The 11,156-nt window shown below is 46.5% G+C and overlaps 1 long non-coding RNA gene and 2 other non-coding genes across 4 annotated transcripts in view; all 3 read right to left on the bottom strand.

The window, feature by feature from the left end:
• Positions 1-8,997: 8,997 nt before the first annotated feature.
• LOC114044852 lies at positions 8,998-11,150 on the bottom strand. 2 transcript variants are annotated; one of them, XR_003569308.1, is made up of 2 exons: positions 10,952-11,150; positions 8,998-10,585 (listed from the first exon to the last, which is right to left on the bottom strand). It is a non-coding gene; the product is annotated as an uncharacterized LOC114044852 (long non-coding RNA). The 2 variants fall into 2 exon arrangements; XR_003569309.1 differs by having other exon boundaries at positions 8,998-9,493.
• On the bottom strand, positions 10,667-10,866 carry LOC114045006. The gene has a single exon (XR_003569320.1). It is a non-coding gene; the product is annotated as a small nucleolar RNA SNORA73 family (small nucleolar RNA).
• Positions 11,064-11,156, bottom strand: part of LOC114045007 — a 257-nt gene continuing 164 nt past the window's right edge. Inside the window, exon 1 of the small nucleolar RNA XR_003569321.1 lies at positions 11,064-11,156. This exon is cut by the window's right edge and continues 164 nt beyond it. This is a non-coding gene — a small nucleolar RNA (small nucleolar RNA SNORA73 family).

Here is an 11,156-nt window from a genome sequence, read left to right as displayed (position 1 = left end):
GATGGAGGGAGTCACCGCCCTCCTCCCAAGATAGGAAGCTCAGACCTTAACCCTGGGCAAGTCACTTAACTTCTGTTTGCCTGTTTTCTCAGCTGCAGAATGGGGGTGAGAATAGCATCTGCTACCAGGGTGATCGTGAGGACCAAATGGCCCAGCGCTTAGCACAATGCCTGGCAAGTAGTAGGAGCTTACCAAATGTTTATGGAATTGAAAATGAGATTGTATTTGTAAAGTGTTTATACAGCACACAGTACCTGGCATATTGTAGGAGAGGTTAATAAAAGCTTGTTCCTCTTTCCTTGCTTCCTTCAAGACTCATAACCTAAGATACAGGATGAGATCATCCCTTGCGTTACCTGTTAATTTGTCAAGCTTCCTCTGACCGCCTTTTAGATAGAATAATTTTTTTTTTTTAGGCAGTTGGGGTTAAGTGTTAAGTGACTTGCCCAGGGTCACACAGCTAGTTAAGTGTCAAGTGTTGGGTCTGAGGTCGAATTTGAACTCAGGTCCTCCTGACTTTAGGGCCGGTGCTCTATCCACTGCACCACCTAGCTGCCCCTAGATGGAATTGTTAAAGTCCCTTCCAGCTCTTAATCTTATGGCACATCAAAGAGAGCCCTAGCTCTGGAGCCAAGGAAATCCTGCCTCAGATTAACCTCATATTAATTTGTAATACGGAATGGCTGAACAAGCTGTGGTATATGAATGTAATGGAATACTATTGTGCTATAAGAAACGATGAACAGGCTGACTTCAGAAAAACCTGGAAAGACTTGAACTGATGCTGAGTGAAGTAAGCAGAACCAGGAAAACGTTATACACAGTAACAGCCACATTGTGCGATGACTAATATTGATAAACTTAACCCTTCCCAGCAATACAAGAATCTAAGACATCTCCAAAGGCCTCATGATGGTAAATGCTATCCACATCCAAAGAAGGAAATATGGAGTTTGAATGCAGATCGAAGCATACTATTTGCTATTTTTTTTCCTTCTGTTGTGTTTTGTTTCCTCTTTCTGGTGGTTCTTCCTATTGGCTCTAATTCTTTCTTACAACATCACTAATGTGAAAATACATTTAATAGGAATGTATATGTATAGCCTATACTGTCTTGGGGAAGGAGGTGGAGAGGAAGGGGGAGAAAAATTTAAAACTCAAAAGCTTATGGAAGTGATTGCTCATAAATTAATTTTTTAAAAATCTGTAATATGAAGGTATGGGATTGGACTGTTTGGCCTCTGAGGACCCTACCATCTCTGAGAAATGCACATGATCCCCAAATGCTACCTCTCATCTCTCTCTGTGCAAAATCACATTCAATGCCCCAGTTATCCCAGCTTTATTCATCTTTGTTCCTATGCCTGTAAATGCACACCCCTCCCAATCTTCTCCTAAACTTTGGAGATGAATTTTTCCCAATACTCCACTATCTAAAGATGGAATGCAAAGAATTCCCATCATTTCCCATCTGGCTACTTTTCTGATTCTTATCATCTAATCATTCTATACAATGAAATCTACTCAAAAACTCATACCTCCTTCAGCACCCCTGGGGCCCCTCCTTTCCTCTGATTGCAGAGGATGGATGGATGTTGGAGATCTTGTCCACCATTTAAAAGGATGGCACCCAGGGAATTCATCCCATTTCCCACCCAGCTACTTGGCTAGGCTTCAACACCTCCAGGAACTCACCATTCTGCAAGATGAATTTAACTCAAAATTCACAACTCCGATAATTTCCCCATCCTTCTGTAGGGCTGGGCAGAGTTGAGGTAATACCCTCCTCACTCCCATTTGTAGCTTTTTAGTATTGTGATCTTTCTAAGGGCAGGGACTGTCTCATATCTTTCTCTGTATCCTCGGTGCTAGGCAGTGCTCTGACCTGTAGGAATCCCACCAAGGCAGTAAGGTCTAAATCAAATGGCACGGCTGTCAGGGAGGCCCTCATCGGGAGTGATCCCTTCTTTGCTGACTCTCAAAGCACAATGTACATTTCATGAATCAGTCAGTTATTTTGCATATATTCACATGGCTGATGATTGCCTACTAAACTTGGAGCTCCCTGAATGAAAGGATGGTCCTATTTTTTATTTTTTCACAGGAAGCACAGGACCCTCTACATAGTATAAGTACTTTATGTTTGTTGAATGCATGAATTCTGTAATTGAGGTAAGGTGAAGTTTCTTTTATTTTAAAGATAGGTTGCCTGTGCTTTGGATTATCTCTTCCTGCCCTCCCCCCCATGCTGATTGCTCTATCACATTCTCCCTCCCCAATGTTTTCCACCTTTCCCTTTAAGGATGCCCATGTCAGCTATCCCTTGGGCCCTCCTCCCTTTTGTCAACCCCAGAGTTTGGTCTAAGAAGGACAAACAGAATTAGGTTGTATGCATGATTTATTTCTCTCGATTTATTTCTCTCAAGCTGGTGGCATGCATGCGGAGCTGCAGGTACAACTGAGCTCTATTTAGGGTTAGGTTTCACAGAGTATAGAGACATAACCGCAAAGCTGGGTGGAAATGGCCTTCTTCTGGCCCAGGCAGGTACTGCCACCATTCCTCGGGTTTGGTTTCCATTTCCCAGAATTTTCCATTTCACAGAAGTCAAGAGACGCCCTCTGGTACAGGGAACAAGGAAGAGGGTGAGGATGGAAAGTCCCCAGAGTCCAAGGGTTGGATGAGGCAGTGGAATGCTCCTTGCTGCTTCAGGTTTGGCCTTAAAGCAGTCAGGGAAAGCAAGGTTTAAAGGGGCAGAGCCTTACTCTTCCTCAGAGAGTGGGAAGGGAAGTTCTAGTAGCCCTTGCCTGTTTGACCAGAGGTCTGCCTGTCTTCACATTCTCCCCTTTTGGATCAAAGGAAGGAACAAAACGTGTCCTGCAGACCAAGGAGGCACAATTACAGGCAGGGTAATGTTATTCACCTGGGTGGCAGAGGATTTATGGGCTAAGGCCAGCCCCACTGAGCCCCAAGAAAGATGAAAGCAAGGGCAGAAAGTATCCCAATGGCAGAAAGGAGGAAGGATATGATCAAACCGGCCCACTACAGGGGAAAGGGAGCCAAACATGGCATACCACTGGGTCCCTGTGGCCTGTTCCCTTAACTGGTTAGCAAGAGCACGAAGTCGGTCTATGCTATCCTATATCTTTTGGGAGTTGTTAACATAAAAACAGCATTCCTTATTGAGGAAGGCACAGACACCCCCCTGGGCTTCTAGATCTCTCCAGCTGTTCATGTTAGCTATCTGTCAGGACAAATTCTTGAAAACCTCATTTGTGGAAATCAGACCTCCTACTCCAGTCCCTGTATTGGCCAGGATATTGCCACCTACCATGAGAGATTGGGCCTGGACTGTGTGCCGGGAGCGGTGGGATATGACCCAGATGTGGGAATCGATGGTCACAAGGTCCTGGGGATTCAGAGCTACCAGGGTGATGCCTGCAATATATACCAGAGGTCGGGCCCGGCACCAATGATGGTACATAGCCCAGTCCACTAGGGAGGGAGAGGCTGGTAAAGGGAGGTTCCACAAAAACACCATGCCTAGGGATGATGATAGGGTAGGGAGAACGTAAGGGAGCCAGGGAACCAGCTGACAGAGGCCTTCTTACGCGTGCCCTCACCACCCGAGTTCCTGGGGGAGGTGTCATTGTACAGGGGCCAGGAATGAGACAGCAGCAGGCCCACAGAAGGGTTCAGACAGGGATCATTAGGGGAGCCGCTGGATGTGGGCCTGTACCCGTGTTCCGCCCAGCAGTACCCCTGCTACCTCTGTTCTGTCAGGCCAGAGCTTCAGGTAGGCCTCGACAGAGAAAGTGGTATTAACCAGGAACCAATCCCTGTGACAGGGAGCAGCACCTAACCCAGCGGGTCAACCTGAGCAGAACTGGGAGTCAGGGGCCCCTTGGGTGGTACTGGTTCCTAGGATCCCAGGAGAAGGCAGGGCTATGTACCATGAAGTCAGTTCCCCTCCAGCGGCTGACTCAGGTTCACCAGGACAAACCCAAACGGTGTAGTTGAACCAGGTCAGACCTAGGTCCCCTACAGGGGTTCCAGAGGTGTGATTTGTTAGAGCAAAAAGCAGCAGGGGGGCTTAAGAGACCCAGGTGGCTCCAGTGAAAACAAGGCCCTGCGTGCTGTTGAGGGCTAGGCAGATGCAGGTTTTGCCTGAGTCCGGAAGTAGGGGGCACTGAAGAGGGTGTTGAATTCCTGAGAAGACCAGGTTTGCTTAGTTTCCTGGGCCTCATACATCTTGCTGTCTGGGACATTCTCTGAGAGTCTAAGACATTTATTGGGGTGGGCTTGGGCTATCAATTCAGTAGACCCCCAGTCATTGGCAGAGAAAGGTTGCACTGAAGTGGGTCAACACACAGCCAACAGTTGGACAGGTTAAACAGCCTGCCGGCCTCCTGGCCCAGCCTCTGCATGGGGTGAGCGGGTGTGGAGGAAGGGAGGTTGTCCTTTCCTTGTAATTGGGTGCCCTCAGAGATGAGTAGCCATTGCAAGACAACCATAAGCAAGTGGAAGGAGCAGGCGGAAAGGAAGCCCAAGGTAGGGGGAGTGAGGGGCATGGTGGAAGAAAATGAGAGCCAAAGCAAACCAGAACCAAACGTAGGGTGGCAAAGAGATATGGGCAAATGGCATATGACTTGTGAAGATGAAGAAAAAAAGGGGGGAGGGGACTCTCGCAGGCCTGGCCCAGATTCTTGGGGGGATGCCTCAGATGCTGTCTTCTTCAGGCCCTTACAAAGCTGGGCAAGGCCTCCAGGGGGTTCAGATGTCCACTCAGGAGCAGGGGCAGTCTTTAGGTGACAGATGAATCCACAAGTCTGTCCCCTGGAGTATGGTGGCAGTGGAGGTTGTGAGTAGCACCTAGAAAGGCCCCTTCCACCTGGGTTCCAGGGAGTGTTGCTGAAGATAGCGTTTCTGGTATACCAAATCACCAGGGGATAGGAGACTGGTTTCAGGCAGCAGACCTAGGGAACGAGGCTGACAAGATCTTGAACCTGATGAATCTGTTAACTAAACTTGACACAATATTCCCAAAGACAACTCGATGTGAGTTGGGAGAGATCTGTGGGGGTGAAGGGCATTGGTCTCCCAGTGATGACCTCCTACGATCTTGCCTACAGGTTGTGACTGGAGGGCAAGGAAGGCAATGGGGCATACCTTGACCTAGGGTACCTGGAGTCCAGAGGTCAGTTTCCCAAGTAATTCCTTCAACACGCTCTTAGTTTAGTTCTCTCTGCCAGCCCCTGAGGACTGAGGGTGGTAAGCACAAAGTAAGTACTGGCGGATTCCCCAGGTCTCCAGGATTGCCCTGAGCCCCTGGCTTGTAAAATGGGTTCCCAGATCACTATGAACCTCCCGTGGGATCCCCCAAAAGGGATTTTGTGTTCACACGGGGCCCTCCATACCATCCCCGTGGTGGTCATCCATTACAGAAAAACCCCCATGAAGCTGGAAAACATGTAGGCCATAACCAGGGTGAATTTAATATCCTCAGCATGGAGGCAGCTAGAAGTCAATCTGCCAGATCTCAAAGGGCAAAGTGGGGAGCAGAAAGCAGCCTTGGGGAGGCCTGAGGGGTTTGGAGGGTTTGTACAGAAGACAGAACTGACCATTGGACACCACATCCTCAGCCTTTTGTTTGGGTATTCCCCACCAGTGTTGACAAGCAAGTTCACAAAACTTGTCAGGTCAGGCAGGTGGCTCCACAGTGGCCGGTGTAGCTGGTGGGGGAGGACAACTCAGTGTCCGTGTTTCCAAAGCCCCATTTCAGAGTCTCAGGCACATCCTTGTAGTTCCCATTGGTGTCCTGTCTCTGGAGAGACCGGGGCTTGAGCCTCTGTTAAAGCTACTAGATCAGTAGGTGGGGGTGCAGCGGGTGAGGTGCAGGAGACCATTACAAGCACCAGAGGTGGGAGGGCTGCCTGGTCAGCCAGTAGATTCCCTCAGGCATGGATTCACAAGAGTGACCAGTAGTTTTGACAACAGCCACCTGCTTGGGGAAAAACACACATCCCAGTAACCTGGAAGCCTGATTACTGTTCTTTTTGAGCTGTCTGGTGGAGGTTAAGGATCTTCATTGCTTCCACAGCATTCCAAAGTCACGGGCCACCCCAAAGGAACACCTGCTGTGTAGATGTTAATTTTCAGTCCCTTTCCCAGTTCACAGGCCCCTGACATTGCTTCTAACTCTGTCTGTTGTGCAGAGAGAGCATAGGGCAGGGGACCTGACTCCAGGACCTCATAACCTGCTACCACTTGTCCCTTGGAGCTCCTTAGGCAGGAGCCACCCGTGAAAACTGTGAGGTCGGCAAGTGGGCTGGGTGTCTCTTGGAGGTGGACTCGTGGAGTCAGAAGGCAGTCCAGGATCGTGATGGAGTCATGGCTCATGGGCTTAGACTTGGGGTTGCTCAGGGACTGGTGTGCTTCAAGGCTAGGGACAGGCCGGGTTTGGTCCGTTAAGCTGTTTTGATCATGACATGGGGCCGCATCGGTACCTGGGTTTCAATTTTTGTAGGTCAGCTGCTTGATGAGTGTCGTAGGAATTTAGGAGGACCTCAGCCACCTGGGGCACAAGAAGCGTTACAGGGAACCAAGTATGATGTTCTCACTTTGGCTGAGAGTCTCAGCTATAGGCAGGGTGGTAGGCTACTGCATCCACTTGTCTGATATCCTGCTGGTCTGTAACAATCCCCGTGTTTCTGTGCTGAGACTCTTACTGCATCCCCTCCTCTTTCCACAGTGAAGAGTGCAAAAGGTAAGGAACTGGGAAGGCCAAGAGCAGGGGGTGGGGGCTCAGATAGGGAGGCCCCGATGGGGTCTATAGCCTTATGCTGTTCTTTGGACAAGCACAGGGGTTGAGGCTTTGGCATCCCAGGACTTCAAATAGGCGGTGGGCTAGGAAAGAAAATTCGGCTGTACAGGATCAGGGCAATATCCAGTGAGGCCCAAGAAAGGATTAAGTTGCTATTTGGACAATGAGAGCGGAAAATTGTGGATAGCCTGGGCTAGTGATCAAGGAAGACAGTATCCTGGGATATGAAGTGATAGAGCCTTATGACTATTCAAAGCGAGAAATGTGAGGAGCCCTATGGCATCTCCCTCCCCTGAAGTTCAGGGGAGCAGAGCGGAAGGTCATCTATACAGTGGAGGAGTTCAGAGCTATAAAGGACAAGAGCCAAGATCATCATGGAGAACTTGGAGAAATATGAGAGATTCACTGAAATGCGGAGGTGTATTGTCATCCTTCTCAAGTAAAAGCAAAAAGGTATTGGCAGGAGGGCTGCACAGGAATAGAAAAGGTGTTGCAGAGGTGAATAGTAGTGAACACAGTAGCAAACAGAAGGATAAGGGATAAGAAAGTGTTGGGATTAGAGACCACAAGGTGATCAAGGTAGAACAATGGTGTTAATGGTATGGAGAACTCAGACAAGGCACCTCCAACCTCAGTTAGCAGGTTTCCTAACAGGGAAGATGTTGTATGGGGAGGTACAAGGGACTGTTAGTCCCTTTGAAATGTAATTCTGGTATAGGGGCCTAGCACCTTCAATGGTGGCTCCAGGAAGCAGGTACTGGGTGAGTCATGGGAGACAACTTGAGGGGTCAACTTATGGGGACAGCCATAGAGAAGTATCCCATTTCTGTATGATCCTTGCCCCATAACTAGGGCCAATACCAATAGTAACCCACACAACATCAGCCCCCCTTGAAGACTAACCACTCTACTTTATTTCAGTTAGAAGTATCCTATGCTGAACACTTGTTCATATGCAATCAATTCAGCACTCAGTTACAGTGTGACAGGCACTGGGCAAAGTCTGCTCCAGCTTATGAGACAACATACACGTCCTGCAGTTGTGAGAATACTATGAAGCATTTATTAGGGGCGTATTGTGTGCAAAGCTCAGGGGTGATCAGGAAGAACTGCAATTGCTGGGGTTTGAGCAGAAGGGACAACATTGGAGTCAGGATAGGAGTGCTGAGAAGGCCAAGCTGAGGTTTACATTTGCTCCTAGAGGCAATAGGGATACACAGGAGTTTAAGCCAACATTTAGTCCCAGGAATAGTTCCCCTACCTTTGTGAATTATCGGTCCACTTGAATATACAATGGTTCTATGACTTTGGCAGGGCATCAGAAAAGGCTTCAGAGCTGAGCGCTCTAAAGTTAAGGATTTTAAATATTAAAACTAAAGAGGGAGGTGCATTCCAAGCATGGGACATACTTGAACAACTGTGACAAAGGAGTTAAATATCAAATACCAGGCTACTATATCTAATCCCAAAGTAAATGGGGGGCTGAAAGCCTTTGAGGATTCATACCTGTGCTTTTAAGATTTTAGTAGCTAAGCAGAGGATTGGTTAAAAGGGGGGGAAATGAAAAAAAAAAGTTCAATTAGAAGGCACTTGGTAGTTTAACATGTAATGAAGGCTCTTAAGCTTGGAATGGTTAACACTTTTGGTCTCTACCTGGACACTTTAGGGAAATGCAGATATTCACATCTCAGGTCATGTCTTTGTAAGCCCCTGGAACTCCTGGTATCAATCTACTATCAAGCACTGTATACCAAGATATACATCCAAATAATTAGCACAGCTTGCCGAGCAGACACTGAATCAAATCAAATACCAACAGGAACCCACACTACATATGGATAGGCATGGCAGCCCCCTTGCAGACCTCCCACTCTAATATATTTATGTGCATTTCCTTTTTTTTCTTGGCAGTCTGACCACACATTGCTACTAAAGCTGAAGGCTGGGACCAGATTATCAAATCCCTACTCCTTAGGACAGGCAGTAGTACTGCTTTCTAGGCTCAGTGAGATTCTGACAACCAGACAAGTTTCTTTTATTAAAGATTATTCATACCTTATGTCAGTACCTGATTACTAGCGAAAAATTGTTTAAAAGTTAAATGGATCAACCATTTTCATTCTAAGGGAGTAAAATCTTATATAGGATACATAAGAATGATGCACAAAATCAATGGGACAAGTAAAATTACAGAATTTATTGAATGTATACACAAAACCTTACAAGTTTTCACATATCTAACATGCAACTTTCAATAACATGTCCTCCTTTCGCTGCAATCACTTGCGTTACACTATTTGGCATGGAATTGACAAGATTTTAACACATTCTGTAATTCATCATGAAACCATACTTTTTTCACATTGGCTATCAAATGTGCCTTTGATGAGCAGTCCATTGGAGAAATCCAAAGTCCAGCTTTGATTCTATCCCACAGGTTTTCAATGGGGTTTAAACCAGGTGAGTTCCCAAGCCACTGAAGCATGTTTATCTCCATCTCATGGATAAATTTATTAACTTTTTGGGAGATGCAGCATGATGCAAGACAGTATTTCACCACTCCATCTCCATCTGAGATTTTCTGCAATTCTGGAGTAACTGTGCTTTTCAATATTTCAATATATTTATCAGAGTTCATTGGTCCCTCAATGGAGACAAGACTTCCAGGCCCACTGCAAGTGAAAAAACCCCAAAACATTTCCACATAAACTTGAATGAAAAAGTGAGTTTTATCATTAAAAATGACCTTTTTCCAATTTTTAACACTCCAGTCTTTGTATTGTCATGCCCACACAGCTGTGGTTAACAGCTGCTTTCTTACTGGTATTCTGGATGATCTGCCAATCTCAAGGAGCCTACAACGCACTGTTGAAAAATCAGTGACAACTCCTCCAGTGGCCAGGTCCCTCTGAAGGTCTGGCTTGTTTTCAGGATTAATTAGGCTATTTTGCAGCAAAAGGTTGTCAATGCTTGGTGTTGTTTTCCTTTTCCTATCACACTTACCTTTGCACTTTGGGGAGACTGATCCAGTTTCATTGTGCACTTGAATGATCCTTGAAACACTTGACTTACCCATACCAAGAACTGCTGCAATATCCCGAACAGTCACTGAAGTGTGCTCTTTAAGAGCTATAACTTTTGCATGTTTCACTGGAGAAATATCCATTTTTTAAAACCACAAAATTTAAAAAGGTATCAACCTTGGGTCAATAAAATCACATATGCATGACCACTTGATCCCAAGTTTGTGGGACAGTGACCCTCACCCAATTAAACTCAGAGACCTCTGAAGGTAGAAGCAAAAGTCACACTCTATCACAATCCAGAGAAGGGGCATCTACTCCTCTGGTGCACAGTGCACTACCAGCAGGAGAGAGGCAAGGCACAGAAAGCAAAAGGAGATAATATACCCTAACATAAACAAACCCCTACCCACCTCTATCCCTTCTTCCCCTTGGCTGGGAGGTGGGCTTACAATCTAGGCTCGAAAATTGGTATAGCCAATCCAAACATACATGTCCTTATTCAGCAAACCTAATGCTGATGTGGCAGTGGTGTGGCAATGGGGGCGGGGGCGGCCCAGATCCCCATAAATTTAGGTAATTTCTAAGACACTGAAGCTTAGGGCCTGTTCGTTCTCTCAGAGCCTATCTCTACTTTCGAGACAGTCTCTTTATCATCATCCTGAGAAGTCTTCACAGAGGTTATATCTCACTCACAAGTAACACCACGAGCTGTTGAGACATGCTCTAAAATCCTCTCACCTAAAAAAATAAAAAGTATACATATATTTTTACCACCCCAACAATAAACACCAATAACATACATCAATTATGTTAAATTTAAGTTGTTTCCTGCATGGTTTGTCTCCTCAGTCACAGTCCAAAGACTCTGAGAAGGTTTAGGAATATGCAGGTGCAGACACAAAGCCCGGCTTGATATCCAACGTTGTGGAATGGGACTGTACATCTTAGGGCAAAGCCCTATGCTCCCTTTCGCCACCTGAACAGAGCCTGGGGAGTGACCCTCAGGATATTCACGTTGGAATGGATGACTTAAGACAAGTGAATCAACTTCAAAGCTAGCCCAAGCCCCTAGCAAGAAAAACAAAAACAAAAACAATGGCTCACCTCTGGTCTAGAAAGAAAACTGCAGGTGAAGAAGGTTCTGAAAAACAATAAATAATTTAGTCCTATCCCAGCCTCAAACTATATGTAACAATACTCTGGGGCAGTAAAATAGCACTGTTTCCTGCATGGTTTGTCTCCTCAGTCACAGTCCAAAGACGCTGAGAAGGTTTAGGAATATGCAGGTGCAGACACAAGGCCCAGCTTG

The sequence above is a fragment of the Vombatus ursinus genome, unplaced genomic scaffold (assembly GCF_900497805.2).
Source record: "Vombatus ursinus unplaced genomic scaffold, bare-nosed wombat genome assembly UNPS02014775.1, whole genome shotgun sequence".
NCBI classification, from domain to species: domain Eukaryota; kingdom Metazoa; phylum Chordata; class Mammalia; order Diprotodontia; family Vombatidae; genus Vombatus; species Vombatus ursinus.
The sequence above is the reverse complement of the archived record's forward strand: the minus strand, read 5'-3'. Positions and strand labels throughout refer to the sequence as shown.